This window comes from Rhamphochromis longiceps, linkage group LG12 (genome assembly GCF_057381845.1).
Source record: "Rhamphochromis longiceps isolate RC_006_pf linkage group LG12, R_longiceps_female_GT1.1, whole genome shotgun sequence".
In the NCBI taxonomy this organism is placed as follows: Eukaryota; Metazoa; Chordata; class Actinopteri; order Cichliformes; family Cichlidae; genus Rhamphochromis; species Rhamphochromis longiceps.
Genome location: NC_140568.1, coordinates 45,306,589 through 45,328,459, shown reverse-complemented (window position 1 = coordinate 45,328,459; position 21,871 = coordinate 45,306,589). Strand labels below are relative to the sequence as shown.

At 50.1% G+C, this 21,871-nt stretch overlaps 29 non-coding genes across 29 annotated transcripts; all 29 read left to right on the top strand.

Moving 5' to 3' along the window:
• The first annotated feature begins 368 nt into the window (after positions 1–368).
• On the top strand, positions 369–450 carry trnas-gcu (transfer RNA serine (anticodon GCU)). Its single transcript has one exon. It is a non-coding gene; the product is annotated as a tRNA-Ser (tRNA).
• A 526-nt stretch (positions 451–976) lies between these two features.
• trnaa-agc (transfer RNA alanine (anticodon AGC)) lies at positions 977–1,049 on the top strand. Its single transcript has one exon. It is a non-coding gene; the product is annotated as a tRNA-Ala (tRNA).
• A 681-nt stretch (positions 1,050–1,730) lies between these two features.
• On the top strand, positions 1,731–1,803 carry trnaa-ugc (transfer RNA alanine (anticodon UGC)). Its single transcript has one exon. It is a non-coding gene; the product is annotated as a tRNA-Ala (tRNA).
• A 682-nt stretch (positions 1,804–2,485) lies between these two features.
• trnas-gcu (transfer RNA serine (anticodon GCU)) lies at positions 2,486–2,567 on the top strand. The gene has a single exon. It is a non-coding gene; the product is annotated as a tRNA-Ser (tRNA).
• A 526-nt stretch (positions 2,568–3,093) lies between these two features.
• On the top strand, positions 3,094–3,166 carry trnaa-agc (transfer RNA alanine (anticodon AGC)). Its single transcript has one exon. It is a non-coding gene; the product is annotated as a tRNA-Ala (tRNA).
• Positions 3,167–4,602: 1,436 nt separating this feature from the next.
• Positions 4,603–4,684, top strand: trnas-gcu (transfer RNA serine (anticodon GCU)). The gene has a single exon. It is a non-coding gene; the product is annotated as a tRNA-Ser (tRNA).
• A 526-nt stretch (positions 4,685–5,210) lies between these two features.
• On the top strand, positions 5,211–5,283 carry trnaa-agc (transfer RNA alanine (anticodon AGC)). Its single transcript has one exon. It is a non-coding gene; the product is annotated as a tRNA-Ala (tRNA).
• A 681-nt stretch (positions 5,284–5,964) lies between these two features.
• On the top strand, positions 5,965–6,037 carry trnaa-ugc (transfer RNA alanine (anticodon UGC)). The gene has a single exon. It is a non-coding gene; the product is annotated as a tRNA-Ala (tRNA).
• Positions 6,038–6,719: 682 nt separating this feature from the next.
• Positions 6,720–6,801, top strand: trnas-gcu (transfer RNA serine (anticodon GCU)). Its single transcript has one exon. It is a non-coding gene; the product is annotated as a tRNA-Ser (tRNA).
• Positions 6,802–7,327: 526 nt separating this feature from the next.
• Positions 7,328–7,400, top strand: trnaa-agc (transfer RNA alanine (anticodon AGC)). Its single transcript has one exon. It is a non-coding gene; the product is annotated as a tRNA-Ala (tRNA).
• A 681-nt stretch (positions 7,401–8,081) lies between these two features.
• trnaa-ugc (transfer RNA alanine (anticodon UGC)) lies at positions 8,082–8,154 on the top strand. The gene has a single exon. It is a non-coding gene; the product is annotated as a tRNA-Ala (tRNA).
• A 682-nt stretch (positions 8,155–8,836) lies between these two features.
• trnas-gcu (transfer RNA serine (anticodon GCU)) lies at positions 8,837–8,918 on the top strand. Its single transcript has one exon. It is a non-coding gene; the product is annotated as a tRNA-Ser (tRNA).
• A 526-nt stretch (positions 8,919–9,444) lies between these two features.
• On the top strand, positions 9,445–9,517 carry trnaa-agc (transfer RNA alanine (anticodon AGC)). Its single transcript has one exon. It is a non-coding gene; the product is annotated as a tRNA-Ala (tRNA).
• Positions 9,518–10,953: 1,436 nt separating this feature from the next.
• trnas-gcu (transfer RNA serine (anticodon GCU)) lies at positions 10,954–11,035 on the top strand. Its single transcript has one exon. It is a non-coding gene; the product is annotated as a tRNA-Ser (tRNA).
• Positions 11,036–11,561: 526 nt separating this feature from the next.
• trnaa-agc (transfer RNA alanine (anticodon AGC)) lies at positions 11,562–11,634 on the top strand. The gene has a single exon. It is a non-coding gene; the product is annotated as a tRNA-Ala (tRNA).
• A 681-nt stretch (positions 11,635–12,315) lies between these two features.
• Positions 12,316–12,388, top strand: trnaa-ugc (transfer RNA alanine (anticodon UGC)). The gene has a single exon. It is a non-coding gene; the product is annotated as a tRNA-Ala (tRNA).
• A 682-nt stretch (positions 12,389–13,070) lies between these two features.
• On the top strand, positions 13,071–13,152 carry trnas-gcu (transfer RNA serine (anticodon GCU)). The gene has a single exon. It is a non-coding gene; the product is annotated as a tRNA-Ser (tRNA).
• A 526-nt stretch (positions 13,153–13,678) lies between these two features.
• On the top strand, positions 13,679–13,751 carry trnaa-agc (transfer RNA alanine (anticodon AGC)). Its single transcript has one exon. It is a non-coding gene; the product is annotated as a tRNA-Ala (tRNA).
• A 681-nt stretch (positions 13,752–14,432) lies between these two features.
• On the top strand, positions 14,433–14,505 carry trnaa-ugc (transfer RNA alanine (anticodon UGC)). The gene has a single exon. It is a non-coding gene; the product is annotated as a tRNA-Ala (tRNA).
• Positions 14,506–15,187: 682 nt separating this feature from the next.
• trnas-gcu (transfer RNA serine (anticodon GCU)) lies at positions 15,188–15,269 on the top strand. Its single transcript has one exon. It is a non-coding gene; the product is annotated as a tRNA-Ser (tRNA).
• A 526-nt stretch (positions 15,270–15,795) lies between these two features.
• trnaa-agc (transfer RNA alanine (anticodon AGC)) lies at positions 15,796–15,868 on the top strand. The gene has a single exon. It is a non-coding gene; the product is annotated as a tRNA-Ala (tRNA).
• Positions 15,869–16,549: 681 nt separating this feature from the next.
• trnaa-ugc (transfer RNA alanine (anticodon UGC)) lies at positions 16,550–16,622 on the top strand. Its single transcript has one exon. It is a non-coding gene; the product is annotated as a tRNA-Ala (tRNA).
• Positions 16,623–17,304: 682 nt separating this feature from the next.
• trnas-gcu (transfer RNA serine (anticodon GCU)) lies at positions 17,305–17,386 on the top strand. Its single transcript has one exon. It is a non-coding gene; the product is annotated as a tRNA-Ser (tRNA).
• Positions 17,387–17,912: 526 nt separating this feature from the next.
• Positions 17,913–17,985, top strand: trnaa-agc (transfer RNA alanine (anticodon AGC)). Its single transcript has one exon. It is a non-coding gene; the product is annotated as a tRNA-Ala (tRNA).
• A 681-nt stretch (positions 17,986–18,666) lies between these two features.
• trnaa-ugc (transfer RNA alanine (anticodon UGC)) lies at positions 18,667–18,739 on the top strand. Its single transcript has one exon. It is a non-coding gene; the product is annotated as a tRNA-Ala (tRNA).
• A 682-nt stretch (positions 18,740–19,421) lies between these two features.
• On the top strand, positions 19,422–19,503 carry trnas-gcu (transfer RNA serine (anticodon GCU)). The gene has a single exon. It is a non-coding gene; the product is annotated as a tRNA-Ser (tRNA).
• A 526-nt stretch (positions 19,504–20,029) lies between these two features.
• On the top strand, positions 20,030–20,102 carry trnaa-agc (transfer RNA alanine (anticodon AGC)). The gene has a single exon. It is a non-coding gene; the product is annotated as a tRNA-Ala (tRNA).
• Positions 20,103–20,783: 681 nt separating this feature from the next.
• Positions 20,784–20,856, top strand: trnaa-ugc (transfer RNA alanine (anticodon UGC)). Its single transcript has one exon. It is a non-coding gene; the product is annotated as a tRNA-Ala (tRNA).
• Positions 20,857–21,538: 682 nt separating this feature from the next.
• trnas-gcu (transfer RNA serine (anticodon GCU)) lies at positions 21,539–21,620 on the top strand. Its single transcript has one exon. It is a non-coding gene; the product is annotated as a tRNA-Ser (tRNA).
• The last annotated feature ends 251 nt before the right edge of the window (positions 21,621–21,871 follow it).

Below are 21,871 nucleotides of genomic sequence, written 5' to 3'. Positions count from 1 at the left end.
TGCGCAGAGGAGGGATATAAGATATACTGGGAAAAGGGTGTTAAATACGGAGCGGCTGGGCAGGAGAATAAGAGAAAGACCAAAGACAACGTTCATAGACGTAGCCAAGTAGGACATGCAGAGGGTTGGTGTGACAGAGGAGAATGCTAGGGGCAGGGTGAGATGGAGGCAGACGATCCACTCTGGCAACCCCCAAGAAGAACAGGCTCAAAGAAGAAGCCAGCATCACTCCAGGCTTCTACCAAAGTGTTACGCAGCCCCTCGTCGGGGATCTGGAGTCAATCTCCCTGCGTCCATACACCAGCGATCAGCTCACACATTATCCCTCGTCAATTCCCAATGCTACTGGCAAAGAGCGGTGTGCGGCAGATGAGGTGGCCGAGAGGTTAAGGCGATGGACTGCTAATCCATTGTGCTGTGCACGCGTGGGTTCGAATCCCATCCTCGTCGAGAGCTATTTCTGCTTATGTTGATGCATCTTGCCAGTGTAAGATTGGCTGCCAAAGCAGGCATGATGCAATGCTCTTCTTTGGCTCAGTATTCACTTTAGTTCACCATGTGGTCTTGTTGCACAGGTCATGTTAAAGACAATGGTCTGCTAATACAGTAGTAGAAAGACGTTCTGCTTCCAGAATAGCAACATTCCTAATGGCCAACTTGCCCTACACTGAAAACCAAGGGGAGGAGGTCGGTAAGCATATTGATTAGAAGCACCTCCCTCAGTTGGCTTCATTCAATGTGAATTAGCAGTGGCTCTAGTCCACAGTCCCTTGGATGTCCAGTCTCCTCAGTCTGTCTCTAAGGCTGATGGCATTCAGTCACGTTAGCATGACAGTGGATTGTCAGCGAGCCGCCTTAGTCTCTCAGCCACCTCCTGGGCGCTTTGCAGATTTCAGGATTTGTGCCCCTTCCCTATTTTGATCATACAACAAGTATGGACAAAGTGTAGCCTGTAATAAGTAAGACATGTGGCACAGGGGAGTTAGCTCAAATGGTAGAGCGCTCGCTTAGCATGCGAGAGGTAGCGGGATCGACGCCCGCATTCTCCATTTGACACTTTGCTAGTCAGTGTCCCAATTGAATGCATGTGGCTTCCTTTGGCAAATCTTTATTTCACAGGTGTCGAACTCCAGGCCTCGAGGGCCGGTGTCCTGCAGGTTTCAGATGTATTCTTGATCCATCATAGGGGATTCAAATGGCTAAATTACCTCCTCAACATTTCTTGAAGTTCTCCAGAGGCCTGGTAATGAACTAATCATTTGATTCAGGTGTGTTGACCCAGGGTTATACCTAAAACCTGCAGGACACCGGCCCTCGAGGCCTGATGTTGTACACCCCAGGTTTATTTGCACTTCTCCGCTCACTACCTTTCAGGTACTACCATGTTAACGCTGGCTTCAAACCTCATCAATCTTTGACCATATGAAGTGATTGTCTCCCCTCTTACCCTCACAATACTGGCCGATGGCAGCAAAGAGTCCCCCGGCCCAGTCTGACATCTCTTTTCTCCAGAAGCAGCTGAAAGGGGCTTCCAGTGACACTCTCCTGGCGTACTGCGTAGGGCCCAGACTTGAATCGCTCGGAAATGTCTCGTGTGAGTTACGATTGCACCAAAGGGTCTTGTTGTAGTTGACAAGCCCAGAAAACATTGAAAGGGGGGTGTTGTGATTAGTTCCACCTGAGCTGAGGCTCCGTATGGCACGATGAAGCTGCAGCGCTCAACCCTCAATGGGGAATTAGCTCAAATGGTAGAGCGCTCGCTTTGCATGTGAGAGGCAGCGGGATCGATACCCGCATTCTCCAGGACACTTTTGGACATCCGCGAGGAGACCCAAAGCCATGCGTGTAGCCAATCCATTGGGTGTGGGTGGAGAACAAATTCAGGGGTGATTTGTCACACAAGGATAGCAGCAAGTGCGAAAGGCAAGCTTTAGAAGATGGTAGTGAGAGCTGCTCTGATGTGTGGCACAGATGGAGTCTGCAGAGTTGAAGATGATAAGCTTTTGCTTGGGAGTGTCCAGGATGGAACAGATGTGAAATGACCACGTGCGAGGGACAGCTGGGGTTGAGCCGTTTGCAGACGACGTTAGGCCAGCAAGGCTGAGGTGATTTGCACATGTGCAGAGGAGGGATATAAGATATACTGGGAAAAGGGTGTTAAATACGGAGCGGCTGGGCAGGAGAATAAGAGAAAGACCAAAGACAACGTTCATAGACGTAGCCAAGTAGGACATGCAGAGGGTTGGTGTGACAGAGGAGAATGCTAGGGGCAGGGTGAGATGGAGGCAGACGATCCACTCTGGCAACCCCCAAGAAGAACAGGCTCAAAGAAGAAGCCAGCATCACTCCAGGCTTCTACCAAAGTGTTACGCAGCCCCTCGTCGGGGATCTGGAGTCAATCTCCCTGCGTCCATACACCAGCGATCAGCTCACACATTATCCCTCGTCAATTCCCAATGCTACTGGCAAAGAGCGGTGTGCGGCAGATGAGGTGGCCGAGAGGTTAAGGCGATGGACTGCTAATCCATTGTGCTGTGCACGCGTGGGTTCGAATCCCATCCTCGTCGAGAGCTCTTTCTGCTTATGTTGATGCATCTTGTCAGTGTAAGATTGGCTGCCAAAGCAGGCATGATGCAATGCTCTTCTTTGGCTCAGTATTCACTTTAGTTCACCATGTGGTCTTGTTGCACAGGTCATGTTAAAGACAATGGTCTGCTAATACAGTAGTAGAAAGACGTTCTGCTTCCAGAATAGCAACATTCCTAATGGCCAACTTGCCCTACACTGAAAACCAAGGGGAGGAGGTCGGTAAGCATATTGATTAGAAGCACCTCCCTCAGTTGGCTTCATTCAATGTGAATTAGCAGTGGCTCTAGTCCACAGTCCCTTGGATGTCCAGTCTCCTCAGTCTGTCTCTAAGGCTGATGGCATTCAGTCACGTTAGCATGACAGTGGATTGTCAGCGAGCCGCCTTAGTCTCTCAGCCACCTCCTGGGCGCTTTGCAGATTTCAGGATTTGTGCCCCTTCGCTATTTTGATCATACAACAAGTATGGACAAAGTGTAGCCTGTAATAAGTAAGACATGTGGCACAGGGGAGTTAGCTCAAATGGTAGAGCGCTCGCTTAGCATGCGAGAGGTAGCGGGATCGACGCCCGCATTCTCCATTTGACACTTTGCTAGTCAGTGTCCCAATTGAATGCATGTGGCTTCCTTTGGCAAATCTTTATTTCACAGGTGTCGAACTCCAGGCCTCGAGGGCCGGTGTCCTGCAGGTTTCAGATGTATTCTTGATCCATCATAGGGGATTCAAATGGCTAAATTACCTCCTCAACATTTCTTGAAGTTCTCCAGAGGCCTGGTAATGAACTAATCATTTGATTCAGGTGTGTTGACCCAGGGTTATACCTAAAACCTGCAGGACACCGGCCCTCGAGGCCTGATGTTGTACACCCCAGGTTTATTTGCACTTCTCCGCTCACTACCTTTCAGGTACTACCATGTTAACGCTGGCTTCAAACCTCATCAATCTTTGACCATATGAAGTGATTGTCTCCCCTCTTACCCTCACAATACTGGCCGATGGCAGCAAAGAGTCCCCCGGCCCAGTCTGACATCTCTTTTCTCCAGAAGCAGCTGAAAGGGGCTTCCAGTGACACTCTCCTGGCGTACTGCGTAGGGCCCAGACTTGAATCGCTCGGAAATGTCTCGTGTGAGTTACGATTGCACCAAAGGGTCTTGTTGTAGTTGACATGCCCAGAAAACATTGAAAGGGGGGTGTTGTGATTAGTTCCACCTGAGCTGAGGCTCCGTATGGCACGATGAAGCTGCAGCGCTCAACCCTCAATGGGGAATTAGCTCAAATGGTAGAGCGCTCGCTTTGCATGTGAGAGGCAGCGGGATCGATACCCGCGTTCTCCAGGACACTTTTGGACATCCGCGAGGAGACCCAAAGCCATGCGTGTAGCCAATCCATTGGGTGTGGGTGGAGAACAAATTCAGGGGTGATTTGTCACACAAGGATAGCAGCAAGTGCGAAAGGCAAGCTTTAGAAGATGGTAGTGAGAGCTGCTCTGATGTGTGGCACAGATGGAGTCTGCAGAGTTGAAGATGATAAGCTTTTGCTTGGGAGTGTCCAGGATGGAACAGATGTGAAATGACCACGTGCGAGGGACAGCTGGGGTTGAGCCGTTTGCAGACGACGTTAGGCCAGCAAGGCTGAGGTGATTTGCACATGTGCAGAGGAGGGATATAAGATATACTGGGAAAAGGGTGTTAAATACGGAGCGGCTGGGCAGGAGAATAAGAGAAAGACCAAAGACAACGTTCATAGACGTAGCCAAGTAGGACATGCAGAGGGTTGGTGTGACAGAGGAGAATGCTAGGGGCAGGGTGAGATGGAGGCAGACGATCCACTCTGGCAACCCCCAAGAAGAACAGGCTCAAAGAAGAAGCCAGCATCACTCCAGGCTTCTACCAAAGTGTTACGCAGCCCCTCGTCGGGGATCTGGAGTCAATCTCCCTGCGTCCATACACCAGCGATCAGCTCACACATTATCCCTCGTCAATTCCCAATGCTACTGGCAAAGAGCGGTGTGCGGCAGATGAGGTGGCCGAGAGGTTAAGGCGATGGACTGCTAATCCATTGTGCTGTGCACGCGTGGGTTCGAATCCCATCCTCGTCGAGAGCTCTTTCTGCTTATGTTGATGCATCTTGTCAGTGTAAGATTGGCTGCCAAAGCAGGCATGATGCAATGCTCTTCTTTGGCTCAGTATTCACTTTAGTTCACCATGTGGTCTTGTTGCACAGGTCATGTTAAAGACAATGGTCTGCTAATACAGTAGTAGAAAGACGTTCTGCTTCCAGAATAGCAACATTCCTAATGGCCAACTTGCCCTACACTGAAAACCAAGGGGAGGAGGTCGGTAAGCATATTGATTAGAAGCACCTCCCTCAGTTGGCTTCATTCAATGTGAATTAGCAGTGGCTCTAGTCCACAGTCCCTTGGATGTCCAGTCTCCTCAGTCTGTCTCTAAGGCTGATGGCATTCAGTCACGTTAGCATGACAGTGGATTGTCAGCGAGCCGCCTTAGTCTCTCAGCCACCTCCTGGGCGCTTTGCAGATTTCAGGATTTGTGCCCCTTCCCTATTTTGATCATACAACAAGTATGGACAAAGTGTAGCCTGTAATAAGTAAGACATGTGGCACAGGGGAGTTAGCTCAAATGGTAGAGCGCTCGCTTAGCATGCGAGAGGTAGCGGGATCGACGCCCGCATTCTCCATTTGACACTTTGCTAGTCAGTGTCCCAATTGAATGCATGTGGCTTCCTTTGGCAAATCTTTATTTCACAGGTGTCGAACTCCAGGCCTCGAGGGCCGGTGTCCTGCAGGTTTCAGATGTATTCTTGATCCATCATAGGGGATTCAAATGGCTAAATTACCTCCTCAACATTTCTTGAAGTTCTCCAGAGGCCTGGTAATGAACTAATCATTTGATTCAGGTGTGTTGACCCAGGGTTATACCTAAAACCTGCAGGACACCGGCCCTCGAGGCCTGATGTTGTACACCCCAGGTTTATTTGCACTTCTCCGCTCACTACCTTTCAGGTACTACCATGTTAACGCTGGCTTCAAACCTCATCAATCTTTGACCATATGAAGTGATTGTCTCCCCTCTTACCCTCACAATACTGGCCGATGGCAGCAAAGAGTCCCCCGGCCCAGTCTGACATCTCTTTTCTCCAGAAGCAGCTGAAAGGGGCTTCCAGTGACACTCTCCTGGCGTACTGCGTAGGGCCCAGACTTGAATCGCTCGGAAATGTCTCGTGTGAGTTACGATTGCACCAAAGGGTCTTGTTGTAGTTGACATGCCCAGAAAACATTGAAAGGGGGGTGTTGTGATTAGTTCCACCTGAGCTGAGGCTCCGTATGGCACGATGAAGCTGCAGCGCTCAACCCTCAATGGGGAATTAGCTCAAATGGTAGAGCGCTCGCTTTGCATGTGAGAGGCAGCGGGATCGATACCCGCATTCTCCAGGACACTTTTGGACATCCGCGAGGAGACCCAAAGCCATGCGTGTAGCCAATCCATTGGGTGTGGGTGGAGAACAAATTCAGGGGTGATTTGTCACACAAGGATAGCAGCAAGTGCGAAAGGCAAGCTTTAGAAGATGGTAGTGAGAGCTGCTCTGATGTGTGGCACAGATGGAGTCTGCAGAGTTGAAGATGATAAGCTTTTGCTTGGGAGTGTCCAGGATGGAACAGATGTGAAATGACCACGTGCGAGGGACAGCTGGGGTTGAGCCGTTTGCAGACGACGTTAGGCCAGCAAGGCTGAGGTGATTTGCACATGTGCAGAGGAGGGATATAAGATATACTGGGAAAAGGGTGTTAAATACGGAGCGGCTGGGCAGGAGAATAAGAGAAAGACCAAAGACAACGTTCATAGACGTAGCCAAGTAGGACATGCAGAGGGTTGGTGTGACAGAGGAGAATGCTAGGGGCAGGGTGAGATGGAGGCAGACGATCCACTCTGGCAACCCCCAAGAAGAACAGGCTCAAAGAAGAAGCCAGCATCACTCCAGGCTTCTACCAAAGTGTTACGCAGCCCCTCGTCGGGGATCTGGAGTCAATCTCCCTGCGTCCATACACCAGCGATCAGCTCACACATTATCCCTCGTCAATTCCCAATGCTACTGGCAAAGAGCGGTGTGCGGCAGATGAGGTGGCCGAGAGGTTAAGGCGATGGACTGCTAATCCATTGTGCTGTGCACGCGTGGGTTCGAATCCCATCCTCGTCGAGAGCTCTTTCTGCTTATGTTGATGCATCTTGTCAGTGTAAGATTGGCTGCCAAAGCAGGCATGATGCAATGCTCTTCTTTGGCTCAGTATTCACTTTAGTTCACCATGTGGTCTTGTTGCACAGGTCATGTTAAAGACAATGGTCTGCTAATACAGTAGTAGAAAGACGTTCTGCTTCCAGAATAGCAACATTCCTAATGGCCAACTTGCCCTACACTGAAAACCAAGGGGAGGAGGTCGGTAAGCATATTGATTAGAAGCACCTCCCTCAGTTGGCTTCATTCAATGTGAATTAGCAGTGGCTCTAGTCCACAGTCCCTTGGATGTCCAGTCTCCTCAGTCTGTCTCTAAGGCTGATGGCATTCAGTCACGTTAGCATGACAGTGGATTGTCAGCGAGCCGCCTTAGTCTCTCAGCCACCTCCTGGGCGCTTTGCAGATTTCAGGATTTGTGCCCCTTCCCTATTTTGATCATACAACAAGTATGGACAAAGTGTAGCCTGTAATAAGTAAGACATGTGGCACAGGGGAGTTAGCTCAAATGGTAGAGCGCTCGCTTAGCATGCGAGAGGTAGCGGGATCGACGCCCGCATTCTCCATTTGACACTTTGCTAGTCAGTGTCCCAATTGAATGCATGTGGCTTCCTTTGGCAAATCTTTATTTCACAGGTGTCGAACTCCAGGCCTCGAGGGCCGGTGTCCTGCAGGTTTCAGATGTATTCTTGATCCATCATAGGGGATTCAAATGGCTAAATTACCTCCTCAACATTTCTTGAAGTTCTCCAGAGGCCTGGTAATGAACTAATCATTTGATTCAGGTGTGTTGACCCAGGGTTATACCTAAAACCTGCAGGACACCGGCCCTCGAGGCCTGATGTTGTACACCCCAGGTTTATTTGCACTTCTCCGCTCACTACCTTTCAGGTACTACCATGTTAACGCTGGCTTCAAACCTCATCAATCTTTGACCATATGAAGTGATTGTCTCCCCTCTTACCCTCACAATACTGGCCGATGGCAGCAAAGAGTCCCCCGGCCCAGTCTGACATCTCTTTTCTCCAGAAGCAGCTGAAAGGGGCTTCCAGTGACACTCTCCTGGCGTACTGCGTAGGGCCCAGACTTGAATCGCTCGGAAATGTCTCGTGTGAGTTACGATTGCACCAAAGGGTCTTGTTGTAGTTGACATGCCCAGAAAACATTGAAAGGGGGGTGTTGTGATTAGTTCCACCTGAGCTGAGGCTCCGTATGGCACGATGAAGCTGCAGCGCTCAACCCTCAATGGGGAATTAGCTCAAATGGTAGAGCGCTCGCTTTGCATGTGAGAGGCAGCGGGATCGATACCCGCATTCTCCAGGACACTTTTGGACATCCGCGAGGAGACCCAAAGCCATGCGTGTAGCCAATCCATTGGGTGTGGGTGGAGAACAAATTCAGGGGTGATTTGTCACACAAGGATAGCAGCAAGTGCGAAAGGCAAGCTTTAGAAGATGGTAGTGAGAGCTGCTCTGATGTGTGGCACAGATGGAGTCTGCAGAGTTGAAGATGATAAGCTTTTGCTTGGGAGTGTCCAGGATGGAACAGATGTGAAATGACCACGTGCGAGGGACAGCTGGGGTTGAGCCGTTTGCAGACGACGTTAGGCCAGCAAGGCTGAGGTGATTTGCACATGTGCAGAGGAGGGATATAAGATATACTGGGAAAAGGGTGTTAAATACGGAGCGGCTGGGCAGGAGAATAAGAGAAAGACCAAAGACAACGTTCATAGACGTAGCCAAGTAGGACATGCAGAGGGTTGGTGTGACAGAGGAGAATGCTAGGGGCAGGGTGAGATGGAGGCAGACGATCCACTCTGGCAACCCCCAAGAAGAACAGGCTCAAAGAAGAAGCCAGCATCACTCCAGGCTTCTACCAAAGTGTTACGCAGCCCCTCGTCGGGGATCTGGAGTCAATCTCCCTGCGTCCATACACCAGCGATCAGCTCACACATTATCCCTCGTCAATTCCCAATGCTACTGGCAAAGAGCGGTGTGCGGCAGATGAGGTGGCCGAGAGGTTAAGGCGATGGACTGCTAATCCATTGTGCTGTGCACGCGTGGGTTCGAATCCCATCCTCGTCGAGAGCTCTTTCTGCTTATGTTGATGCATCTTGTCAGTGTAAGATTGGCTGCCAAAGCAGGCATGATGCAATGCTCTTCTTTGGCTCAGTATTCACTTTAGTTCACCATGTGGTCTTGTTGCACAGGTCATGTTAAAGACAATGGTCTGCTAATACAGTAGTAGAAAGACGTTCTGCTTCCAGAATAGCAACATTCCTAATGGCCAACTTGCCCTACACTGAAAACCAAGGGGAGGAGGTCGGTAAGCATATTGATTAGAAGCACCTCCCTCAGTTGGCTTCATTCAATGTGAATTAGCAGTGGCTCTAGTCCACAGTCCCTTGGATGTCCAGTCTCCTCAGTCTGTCTCTAAGGCTGATGGCATTCAGTCACGTTAGCATGACAGTGGATTGTCAGCGAGCCGCCTTAGTCTCTCAGCCACCTCCTGGGCGCTTTGCAGATTTCAGGATTTGTGCCCCTTCCCTATTTTGATCATACAACAAGTATGGACAAAGTGTAGCCTGTAATAAGTAAGACATGTGGCACAGGGGAGTTAGCTCAAATGGTAGAGCGCTCGCTTAGCATGCGAGAGGTAGCGGGATCGACGCCCGCATTCTCCATTTGACACTTTGCTAGTCAGTGTCCCAATTGAATGCATGTGGCTTCCTTTGGCAAATCTTTATTTCACAGGTGTCGAACTCCAGGCCTCGAGGGCCGGTGTCCTGCAGGTTTCAGATGTATTCTTGATCCATCATAGGGGATTCAAATGGCTAAATTACCTCCTCAACATTTCTTGAAGTTCTCCAGAGGCCTGGTAATGAACTAATCATTTGATTCAGGTGTGTTGACCCAGGGTTATACCTAAAACCTGCAGGACACCGGCCCTCGAGGCCTGATGTTGTACACCCCAGGTTTATTTGCACTTCTCCGCTCACTACCTTTCAGGTACTACCATGTTAACGCTGGCTTCAAACCTCATCAATCTTTGACCATATGAAGTGATTGTCTCCCCTCTTACCCTCACAATACTGGCCGATGGCAGCAAAGAGTCCCCCGGCCCAGTCTGACATCTCTTTTCTCCAGAAGCAGCTGAAAGGGGCTTCCAGTGACACTCTCCTGGCGTACTGCGTAGGGCCCAGACTTGAATCGCTCGGAAATGTCTCGTGTGAGTTACGATTGCACCAAAGGGTCTTGTTGTAGTTGACAAGCCCAGAAAACATTGAAAGGGGGGTGTTGTGATTAGTTCCACCTGAGCTGAGGCTCCGTATGGCACGATGAAGCTGCAGCGCTCAACCCTCAATGGGGAATTAGCTCAAATGGTAGAGCGCTCGCTTTGCATGTGAGAGGCAGCGGGATCGATACCCGCGTTCTCCAGGACACTTTTGGACATCCGCGAGGAGACCCAAAGCCATGCGTGTAGCCAATCCATTGGGTGTGGGTGGAGAACAAATTCAGGGGTGATTTGTCACACAAGGATAGCAGCAAGTGCGAAAGGCAAGCTTTAGAAGATGGTAGTGAGAGCTGCTCTGATGTGTGGCACAGATGGAGTCTGCAGAGTTGAAGATGATAAGCTTTTGCTTGGGAGTGTCCAGGATGGAACAGATGTGAAATGACCACGTGCGAGGGACAGCTGGGGTTGAGCCGTTTGCAGACGACGTTAGGCCAGCAAGGCTGAGGTGATTTGCACATGTGCAGAGGAGGGATATAAGATATACTGGGAAAAGGGTGTTAAATACGGAGCGGCTGGGCAGGAGAATAAGAGAAAGACCAAAGACAACGTTCATAGACGTAGCCAAGTAGGACATGCAGAGGGTTGGTGTGACAGAGGAGAATGCTAGGGGCAGGGTGAGATGGAGGCAGACGATCCACTCTGGCAACCCCCAAGAAGAACAGGCTCAAAGAAGAAGCCAGCATCACTCCAGGCTTCTACCAAAGTGTTACGCAGCCCCTCGTCGGGGATCTGGAGTCAATCTCCCTGCGTCCATACACCAGCGATCAGCTCACACATTATCCCTCGTCAATTCCCAATGCTACTGGCAAAGAGCGGTGTGCGGCAGATGAGGTGGCCGAGAGGTTAAGGCGATGGACTGCTAATCCATTGTGCTGTGCACGCGTGGGTTCGAATCCCATCCTCGTCGAGAGCTCTTTCTGCTTATGTTGATGCATCTTGTCAGTGTAAGATTGGCTGCCAAAGCAGGCATGATGCAATGCTCTTCTTTGGCTCAGTATTCACTTTAGTTCACCATGTGGTCTTGTTGCACAGGTCATGTTAAAGACAATGGTCTGCTAATACAGTAGTAGAAAGACGTTCTGCTTCCAGAATAGCAACATTCCTAATGGCCAACTTGCCCTACACTGAAAACCAAGGGGAGGAGGTCGGTAAGCATATTGATTAGAAGCACCTCCCTCAGTTGGCTTCATTCAATGTGAATTAGCAGTGGCTCTAGTCCACAGTCCCTTGGATGTCCAGTCTCCTCAGTCTGTCTCTAAGGCTGATGGCATTCAGTCACGTTAGCATGACAGTGGATTGTCAGCGAGCCGCCTTAGTCTCTCAGCCACCTCCTGGGCGCTTTGCAGATTTCAGGATTTGTGCCCCTTCCCTATTTTGATCATACAACAAGTATGGACAAAGTGTAGCCTGTAATAAGTAAGACATGTGGCACAGGGGAGTTAGCTCAAATGGTAGAGCGCTCGCTTAGCATGCGAGAGGTAGCGGGATCGACGCCCGCATTCTCCATTTGACACTTTGCTAGTCAGTGTCCCAATTGAATGCATGTGGCTTCCTTTGGCAAATCTTTATTTCACAGGTGTCGAACTCCAGGCCTCGAGGGCCGGTGTCCTGCAGGTTTCAGATGTATTCTTGATCCATCATAGGGGATTCAAATGGCTAAATTACCTCCTCAACATTTCTTGAAGTTCTCCAGAGGCCTGGTAATGAACTAATCATTTGATTCAGGTGTGTTGACCCAGGGTTATACCTAAAACCTGCAGGACACCGGCCCTCGAGGCCTGATGTTGTACACCCCAGGTTTATTTGCACTTCTCCGCTCACTACCTTTCAGGTACTACCATGTTAACGCTGGCTTCAAACCTCATCAATCTTTGACCATATGAAGTGATTGTCTCCCCTCTTACCCTCACAATACTGGCCGATGGCAGCAAAGAGTCCCCCGGCCCAGTCTGACATCTCTTTTCTCCAGAAGCAGCTGAAAGGGGCTTCCAGTGACACTCTCCTGGCGTACTGCGTAGGGCCCAGACTTGAATCGCTCGGAAATGTCTCGTGTGAGTTACGATTGCACCAAAGGGTCTTGTTGTAGTTGACATGCCCAGAAAACATTGAAAGGGGGGTGTTGTGATTAGTTCCACCTGAGCTGAGGCTCCGTATGGCACGATGAAGCTGCAGCGCTCAACCCTCAATGGGGAATTAGCTCAAATGGTAGAGCGCTCGCTTTGCATGTGAGAGGCAGCGGGATCGATACCCGCATTCTCCAGGACACTTTTGGACATCCGCGAGGAGACCCAAAGCCATGCGTGTAGCCAATCCATTGGGTGTGGGTGGAGAACAAATTCAGGGGTGATTTGTCACACAAGGATAGCAGCAAGTGCGAAAGGCAAGCTTTAGAAGATGGTAGTGAGAGCTGCTCTGATGTGTGGCACAGATGGAGTCTGCAGAGTTGAAGATGATAAGCTTTTGCTTGGGAGTGTCCAGGATGGAACAGATGTGAAATGACCACGTGCGAGGGACAGCTGGGGTTGAGCCGTTTGCAGACGACGTTAGGCCAGCAAGGCTGAGGTGATTTGCACATGTGCAGAGGAGGGATATAAGATATACTGGGAAAAGGGTGTTAAATACGGAGCGGCTGGGCAGGAGAATAAGAGAAAGACCAAAGACAACGTTCATAGACGTAGCCAAGTAGGACATGCAGAGGGTTGGTGTGACAGAGGAGAATGCTAGGGGCAGGGTGAGATGGAGGCAGACGATCCACTCTGGCAACCCCCAAGAAGAACAGGCTCAAAGAAGAAGCCAGCATCACTCCAGGCTTCTACCAAAGTGTTACGCAGCCCCTCGTCGGGGATCTGGAGTCAATCTCCCTGCGTCCATACACCAGCGATCAGCTCACACATTATCCCTCGTCAATTCCCAATGCTACTGGCAAAGAGCGGTGTGCGGCAGATGAGGTGGCCGAGAGGTTAAGGCGATGGACTGCTAATCCATTGTGCTGTGCACGCGTGGGTTCGAATCCCATCCTCGTCGAGAGCTCTTTCTGCTTATGTTGATGCATCTTGTCAGTGTAAGATTGGCTGCCAAAGCAGGCATGATGCAATGCTCTTCTTTGGCTCAGTATTCACTTTAGTTCACCATGTGGTCTTGTTGCACAGGTCATGTTAAAGACAATGGTCTGCTAATACAGTAGTAGAAAGACGTTCTGCTTCCAGAATAGCAACATTCCTAATGGCCAACTTGCCCTACACTGAAAACCAAGGGGAGGAGGTCGGTAAGCATATTGATTAGAAGCACCTCCCTCAGTTGGCTTCATTCAATGTGAATTAGCAGTGGCTCTAGTCCACAGTCCCTTGGATGTCCAGTCTCCTCAGTCTGTCTCTAAGGCTGATGGCATTCAGTCACGTTAGCATGACAGTGGATTGTCAGCGAGCCGCCTTAGTCTCTCAGCCACCTCCTGGGCGCTTTGCAGATTTCAGGATTTGTGCCCCTTCCCTATTTTGATCATACAACAAGTATGGACAAAGTGTAGCCTGTAATAAGTAAGACATGTGGCACAGGGGAGTTAGCTCAAATGGTAGAGCGCTCGCTTAGCATGCGAGAGGTAGCGGGATCGACGCCCGCATTCTCCATTTGACACTTTGCTAGTCAGTGTCCCAATTGAATGCATGTGGCTTCCTTTGGCAAATCTTTATTTCACAGGTGTCGAACTCCAGGCCTCGAGGGCCGGTGTCCTGCAGGTTTCAGATGTATTCTTGATCCATCATAGGGGATTCAAATGGCTAAATTACCTCCTCAACATTTCTTGAAGTTCTCCAGAGGCCTGGTAATGAACTAATCATTTGATTCAGGTGTGTTGACCCAGGGTTATACCTAAAACCTGCAGGACACCGGCCCTCGAGGCCTGATGTTGTACACCCCAGGTTTATTTGCACTTCTCCGCTCACTACCTTTCAGGTACTACCATGTTAACGCTGGCTTCAAACCTCATCAATCTTTGACCATATGAAGTGATTGTCTCCCCTCTTACCCTCACAATACTGGCCGATGGCAGCAAAGAGTCCCCCGGCCCAGTCTGACATCTCTTTTCTCCAGAAGCAGCTGAAAGGGGCTTCCAGTGACACTCTCCTGGCGTACTGCGTAGGGCCCAGACTTGAATCGCTCGGAAATGTCTCGTGTGAGTTACGATTGCACCAAAGGGTCTTGTTGTAGTTGACATGCCCAGAAAACATTGAAAGGGGGGTGTTGTGATTAGTTCCACCTGAGCTGAGGCTCCGTATGGCACGATGAAGCTGCAGCGCTCAACCCTCAATGGGGAATTAGCTCAAATGGTAGAGCGCTCGCTTTGCATGTGAGAGGCAGCGGGATCGATACCCGCATTCTCCAGGACACTTTTGGACATCCGCGAGGAGACCCAAAGCCATGCGTGTAGCCAATCCATTGGGTGTGGGTGGAGAACAAATTCAGGGGTGATTTGTCACACAAGGATAGCAGCAAGTGCGAAAGGCAAGCTTTAGAAGATGGTAGTGAGAGCTGCTCTGATGTGTGGCACAGATGGAGTCTGCAGAGTTGAAGATGATAAGCTTTTGCTTGGGAGTGTCCAGGATGGAACAGATGTGAAATGACCACGTGCGAGGGACAGCTGGGGTTGAGCCGTTTGCAGACGACGTTAGGCCAGCAAGGCTGAGGTGATTTGCACATGTGCAGAGGAGGGATATAAGATATACTGGGAAAAGGGTGTTAAATACGGAGCGGCTGGGCAGGAGAATAAGAGAAAGACCAAAGACAACGTTCATAGACGTAGCCAAGTAGGACATGCAGAGGGTTGGTGTGACAGAGGAGAATGCTAGGGGCAGGGTGAGATGGAGGCAGACGATCCACTCTGGCAACCCCCAAGAAGAACAGGCTCAAAGAAGAAGCCAGCATCACTCCAGGCTTCTACCAAAGTGTTACGCAGCCCCTCGTCGGGGATCTGGAGTCAATCTCCCTGCGTCCATACACCAGCGATCAGCTCACACATTATCCCTCGTCAATTCCCAATGCTACTGGCAAAGAGCGGTGTGCGGCAGATGAGGTGGCCGAGAGGTTAAGGCGATGGACTGCTAATCCATTGTGCTGTGCACGCGTGGGTTCGAATCCCATCCTCGTCGAGAGCTCTTTCTGCTTATGTTGATGCATCTTGTCAGTGTAAGATTGGCTGCCAAAGCAGGCATGATGCAATGCTCTTCTTTGGCTCAGTATTCACTTTAGTTCACCATGTGGTCTTGTTGCACAGGTCATGTTAAAGACAATGGTCTGCTAATACAGTAGTAGAAAGACGTTCTGCTTCCAGAATAGCAACATTCCTAATGGCCAACTTGCCCTACACTGAAAACCAAGGGGAGGAGGTCGGTAAGCATATTGATTAGAAGCACCTCCCTCAGTTGGCTTCATTCAATGTGAATTAGCAGTGGCTCTAGTCCACAGTCCCTTGGATGTCCAGTCTCCTCAGTCTGTCTCTAAGGCTGATGGCATTCAGTCACGTTAGCATGACAGTGGATTGTCAGCGAGCCGCCTTAGTCTCTCAGCCACCTCCTGGGCGCTTTGCAGATTTCAGGATTTGTGCCCCTTCCCTATTTTGATCATACAACAAGTATGGACAAAGTGTAGCCTGTAATAAGTAAGACATGTGGCACAGGGGAGTTAGCTCAAATGGTAGAGCGCTCGCTTAGCATGCGAGAGGTAGCGGGATCGACGCCCGCATTCTCCATTTGACACTTTGCTAGTCAGTGTCCCAATTGAATGCATGTGGCTTCCTTTGGCAAATCTTTATTTCACAGGTGTCGAACTCCAGGCCTCGAGGGCCGGTGTCCTGCAGGTTTCAGATGTATTCTTGATCCATCATAGGGGATTCAAATGGCTAAATTACCTCCTCAACATTTCTTGAAGTTCTCCAGAGGCCTGGTAATGAACTAATCATTTGATTCAGGTGTGTTGACCCAGGGTTATACCTAAAACCTGCAGGACACCGGCCCTCGAGGCCTGATGTTGTACACCCCAGGTTTATTTGCACTTCTCCGCTCACTACCTTTCAGGTACTACCATGTTAACGCTGGCTTCAAACCTCATCAATCTTTGACCATATGAAGTGATTGTCTCCCCTCTTACCCTCACAATACTGGCCGATGGCAGCAAAGAGTCCCCCGGCCCAGTCTGACATCTCTTTTCTCCAGAAGCAGCTGAAAGGGGCTTCCAGTGACACTCTCCTGGCGTACTGCGTAGGGCCCAGACTTGAATCGCTCGGAAATGTCTCGTGTGAGTTACGATTGCACCAAAGGGTCTTGTTGTAGTTGACATGCCCAGAAAACATTGAAAGGGGGGTGTTGTGATTAGTTCCACCTGAGCTGAGGCTCCGTATGGCACGATGAAGCTGCAGCGCTCAACCCTCAATGGGGAATTAGCTCAAATGGTAGAGCGCTCGCTTTGCATGTGAGAGGCAGCGGGATCGATACCCGCATTCTCCAGGACACTTTTGGACATCCGCGAGGAGACCCAAAGCCATGCGTGTAGCCAATCCATTGGGTGTGGGTGGAGAACAAATTCAGGGGTGATTTGTCACACAAGGATAGCAGCAAGTGCGAAAGGCAAGCTTTAGAAGATGGTAGTGAGAGCTGCTCTGATGTGTGGCACAGATGGAGTCTGCAGAGTTGAAGATGATAAGCTTTTGCTTGGGAGTGTCCAGGATGGAACAGATGTGAAATGACCACGTGCGAGGGACAGCTGGGGTTGAGCCGTTTGCAGACGACGTTAGGCCAGCAAGGCTGAGGTGATTTGCACATGTGCAGAGGAGGGATATAAGATATACTGGGAAAAGGGTGTTAAATACGGAGCGGCTGGGCAGGAGAATAAGAGAAAGACCAAAGACAACGTTCATAGACGTAGCCAAGTAGGACATGCAGAGGGTTGGTGTGACAGAGGAGAATGCTAGGGGCAGGGTGAGATGGAGGCAGACGATCCACTCTGGCAACCCCCAAGAAGAACAGGCTCAAAGAAGAAGCCAGCATCACTCCAGGCTTCTACCAAAGTGTTACGCAGCCCCTCGTCGGGGATCTGGAGTCAATCTCCCTGCGTCCATACACCAGCGATCAGCTCACACATTATCCCTCGTCAATTCCCAATGCTACTGGCAAAGAGCGGTGTGCGGCAGATGAGGTGGCCGAGAGGTTAAGGCGATGGACTGCTAATCCATTGTGCTGTGCACGCGTGGGTTCGAATCCCATCCTCGTCGAGAGCTCTTTCTGCTTATGTTGATGCATCTTGTCAGTGTAAGATTGGCTGCCAAAGCAGGCATGATGCAATGCTCTTCTTTGGCTCAGTATTCACTTTAGTTCACCATGTGGTCTTGTTGCACAGGTCATGTTAAAGACAATGGTCTGCTAATACAGTAGTAGAAAGACGTTCTGCTTCCAGAATAGCAACATTCCTAATGGCCAACTTGCCCTACACTGAAAACCAAGGGGAGGAGGTCGGTAAGCATATTGATTAGAAGCACCTCCCTCAGTTGGCTTCATTCAATGTGAATTAGCAGTGGCTCTAGTCCACAGTCCCTTGGATGTCCAGTCTCCTCAGTCTGTCTCTAAGGCTGATGGCATTCAGTCACGTTAGCATGACAGTGGATTGTCAGCGAGCCGCCTTAGTCTCTCAGCCACCTCCTGGGCGCTTTGCAGATTTCAGGATTTGTGCCCCTTCGCTATTTTGATCATACAACAAGTATGGACAAAGTGTAGCCTGTAATAAGTAAGACATGTGGCACAGGGGAGTTAGCTCAAATGGTAGAGCGCTCGCTTAGCATGCGAGAGGTAGCGGGATCGACGCCCGCATTCTCCATTTGACACTTTGCTAGTCAGTGTCCCAATTGAATGCATGTGGCTTCCTTTGGCAAATCTTTATTTCACAGGTGTCGAACTCCAGGCCTCGAGGGCCGGTGTCCTGCAGGTTTCAGATGTATTCTTGATCCATCATAGGGGATTCAAATGGCTAAATTACCTCCTCAACATTTCTTGAAGTTCTCCAGAGGCCTGGTAATGAACTAATCATTTGATTCAGGTGTGTTGACCCAGGGTTATACCTAAAACCTGCAGGACACCGGCCCTCGAGGCCTGATGTTGTACACCCCAGGTTTATTTGCACTTCTCCGCTCACTACCTTTCAGGTACTACCATGTTAACGCTGGCTTCAAACCTCATCAATCTTTGACCATATGAAGTGATTGTCTCCCCTCTTACCCTCACAATACTGGCCGATGGCAGCAAAGAGTCCCCCGGCCCAGTCTGACATCTCTTTTCTCCAGAAGCAGCTGAAAGGGGCTTCCAGTGACACTCTCCTGGCGTACTGCGTAGGGCCCAGACTTGAATCGCTCGGAAATGTCTCGTGTGAGTTACGATTGCACCAAAGGGTCTTGTTGTAGTTGACATGCCCAGAAAACATTGAAAGGGGGGTGTTGTGATTAGTTCCACCTGAGCTGAGGCTCCGTATGGCACGATGAAGCTGCAGCGCTCAACCCTCAATGGGGAATTAGCTCAAATGGTAGAGCGCTCGCTTTGCATGTGAGAGGCAGCGGGATCGATACCCGCATTCTCCAGGACACTTTTGGACATCCGCGAGGAGACCCAAAGCCATGCGTGTAGCCAATCCATTGGGTGTGGGTGGAGAACAAATTCAGGGGTGATTTGTCACACAAGGATAGCAGCAAGTGCGAAAGGCAAGCTTTAGAAGATGGTAGTGAGAGCTGCTCTGATGTGTGGCACAGATGGAGTCTGCAGAGTTGAAGATGATAAGCTTTTGCTTGGGAGTGTCCAGGATGGAACAGATGTGAAATGACCACGTGCGAGGGACAGCTGGGGTTGAGCCGTTTGCAGACGACGTTAGGCCAGCAAGGCTGAGGTGATTTGCACATGTGCAGAGGAGGGATATAAGATATACTGGGAAAAGGGTGTTAAATACGGAGCGGCTGGGCAGGAGAATAAGAGAAAGACCAAAGACAACGTTCATAGACGTAGCCAAGTAGGACATGCAGAGGGTTGGTGTGACAGAGGAGAATGCTAGGGGCAGGGTGAGATGGAGGCAGACGATCCACTCTGGCAACCCCCAAGAAGAACAGGCTCAAAGAAGAAGCCAGCATCACTCCAGGCTTCTACCAAAGTGTTACGCAGCCCCTCGTCGGGGATCTGGAGTCAATCTCCCTGCGTCCATACACCAGCGATCAGCTCACACATTATCCCTCGTCAATTCCCAATGCTACTGGCAAAGAGCGGTGTGCGGCAGATGAGGTGGCCGAGAGGTTAAGGCGATGGACTGCTAATCCATTGTGCTGTGCACGCGTGGGTTCGAATCCCATCCTCGTCGAGAGCTCTTTCTGCTTATGTTGATGCATCTTGTCAGTGTAAGATTGGCTGCCAAAGCAGGCATGATGCAATGCTCTTCTTTGGCTCAGTATTCACTTTAGTTCACCATGTGGTCTTGTTGCACAGGTCATGTTAAAGACAATGGTCTGCTAATACAGTAGTAGAAAGACGTTCTGCTTCCAGAATAGCAACATTCCTAATGGCCAACTTGCCCTACACTGAAAACCAAGGGGAGGAGGTCGGTAAGCATATTGATTAGAAGCACCTCCCTCAGTTGGCTTCATTCAATGTGAATTAGCAGTGGCTCTAGTCCACAGTCCCTTGGATGTCCAGTCTCCTCAGTCTGTCTCTAAGGCTGATGGCATTCAGTCACGTTAGCATGACAGTGGATTGTCAGCGAGCCGCCTTAGTCTCTCAGCCACCTCCTGGGCGCTTTGCAGATTTCAGGATTTGTGCCCCTTCCCTATTTTGATCATACAACAAGTATGGACAAAGTGTAGCCTGTAATAAGTAAGACATGTGGCACAGGGGAGTTAGCTCAAATGGTAGAGCGCTCGCTTAGCATGCGAGAGGTAGCGGGATCGACGCCCGCATTCTCCATTTGACACTTTGCTAGTCAGTGTCCCAATTGAATGCATGTGGCTTCCTTTGGCAAATCTTTATTTCACAGGTGTCGAACTCCAGGCCTCGAGGGCCGGTGTCCTGCAGGTTTCAGATGTATTCTTGATCCATCATAGGGGATTCAAATGGCTAAATTACCTCCTCAACATTTCTTGAAGTTCTCCAGAGGCCTGGTAATGAACTAATCATTTGATTCAGGTGTGTTGACCCAGGGTTATACCTAAAACCTGCAGGACACCGGCCCTCGAGGCCTGATGTTGTACACCCCAGGTTTATTTGCACTTCTCCGCTCACTACCTTTCAGGTACTACCATGTTAACGCTGGCTTCAAACCTCATCAATCTTTGACCATATGAAGTGATTGTCTCCCCTCTTACCCTCACAATACTGGCCGATGGCAGCAAAGAGTCCCCCGGCCCAGTCTGACATCTCTTTTCTCCAGAAGCAGCTGAAAGGGGCTTCCAGTGACACTCTCCTGGCGTACTGCGTAGGGCCCAGACTTGAATCGCTCGGAAATGTCTCGTGTGAGTTACGATTGCACCAAAGGGTCTTGTTGTAGTTGACAAGCCCAGAAAACATTGAAAGGGGGGTGTTGTGATTAGTTCCACCTGAGCTGAGGCTCCGTATGGCACGATGAAGCTGCAGCGCTCAACCCTCAATGGGGAATTAGCTCAAATGGTAGAGCGCTCGCTTTGCATGTGAGAGGCAGCGGGATCGATACCCGCATTCTCCAGGACACTTTTGGACATCCGCGAGGAGACCCAAAGCCATGCGTGTAGCCAATCCATTGGGTGTGGGTGGAGAACAAATTCAGGGGTGATTTGTCACACAAGGATAGCAGCAAGTGCGAAAGGCAAGCTTTAGAAGATGGTAGTGAGAGCTGCTCTGATGTGTGGCACAGATGGAGTCTGCAGAGTTGAAGATGATAAGCTTTTGCTTGGGAGTGTCCAGGATGGAACAGATGTGAAATGACCACGTGCGAGGGACAGCTGGGGTTGAGCCGTTTGCAGACGACGTTAGGCCAGCAAGGCTGAGGTGATTTGCACATGTGCAGAGGAGGGATATAAGATATACTGGGAAAAGGGTGTTAAATACGGAGCGGCTGGGCAGGAGAATAAGAGAAAGACCAAAGACAACGTTCATAGACGTAGCCAAGTAGGACATGCAGAGGGTTGGTGTGACAGAGGAGAATGCTAGGGGCAGGGTGAGATGGAGGCAGACGATCCACTCTGGCAACCCCCAAGAAGAACAGGCTCAAAGAAGAAGCCAGCATCACTCCAGGCTTCTACCAAAGTGTTACGCAGCCCCTCGTCGGGGATCTGGAGTCAATCTCCCTGCGTCCATACACCAGCGATCAGCTCACACATTATCCCTCGTCAATTCCCAATGCTACTGGCAAAGAGCGGTGTGCGGCAGATGAGGTGGCCGAGAGGTTAAGGCGATGGACTGCTAATCCATTGTGCTGTGCACGCGTGGGTTCGAATCCCATCCTCGTCGAGAGCTCTTTCTGCTTATGTTGATGCATCTTGTCAGTGTAAGATTGGCTGCCAAAGCAGGCATGATGCAATGCTCTTCTTTGGCTCAGTATTCACTTTAGTTCACCATGTGGTCTTGTTGCACAGGTCATGTTAAAGACAATGGTCTGCTAATACAGTAGTAGAAAGACGTTCTGCTTCCAGAATAGCAACATTCCTAATGGCCAACTTGCCCTACACTGAAAACCAAGGGGAGGAGGTCGGTAAGCATAT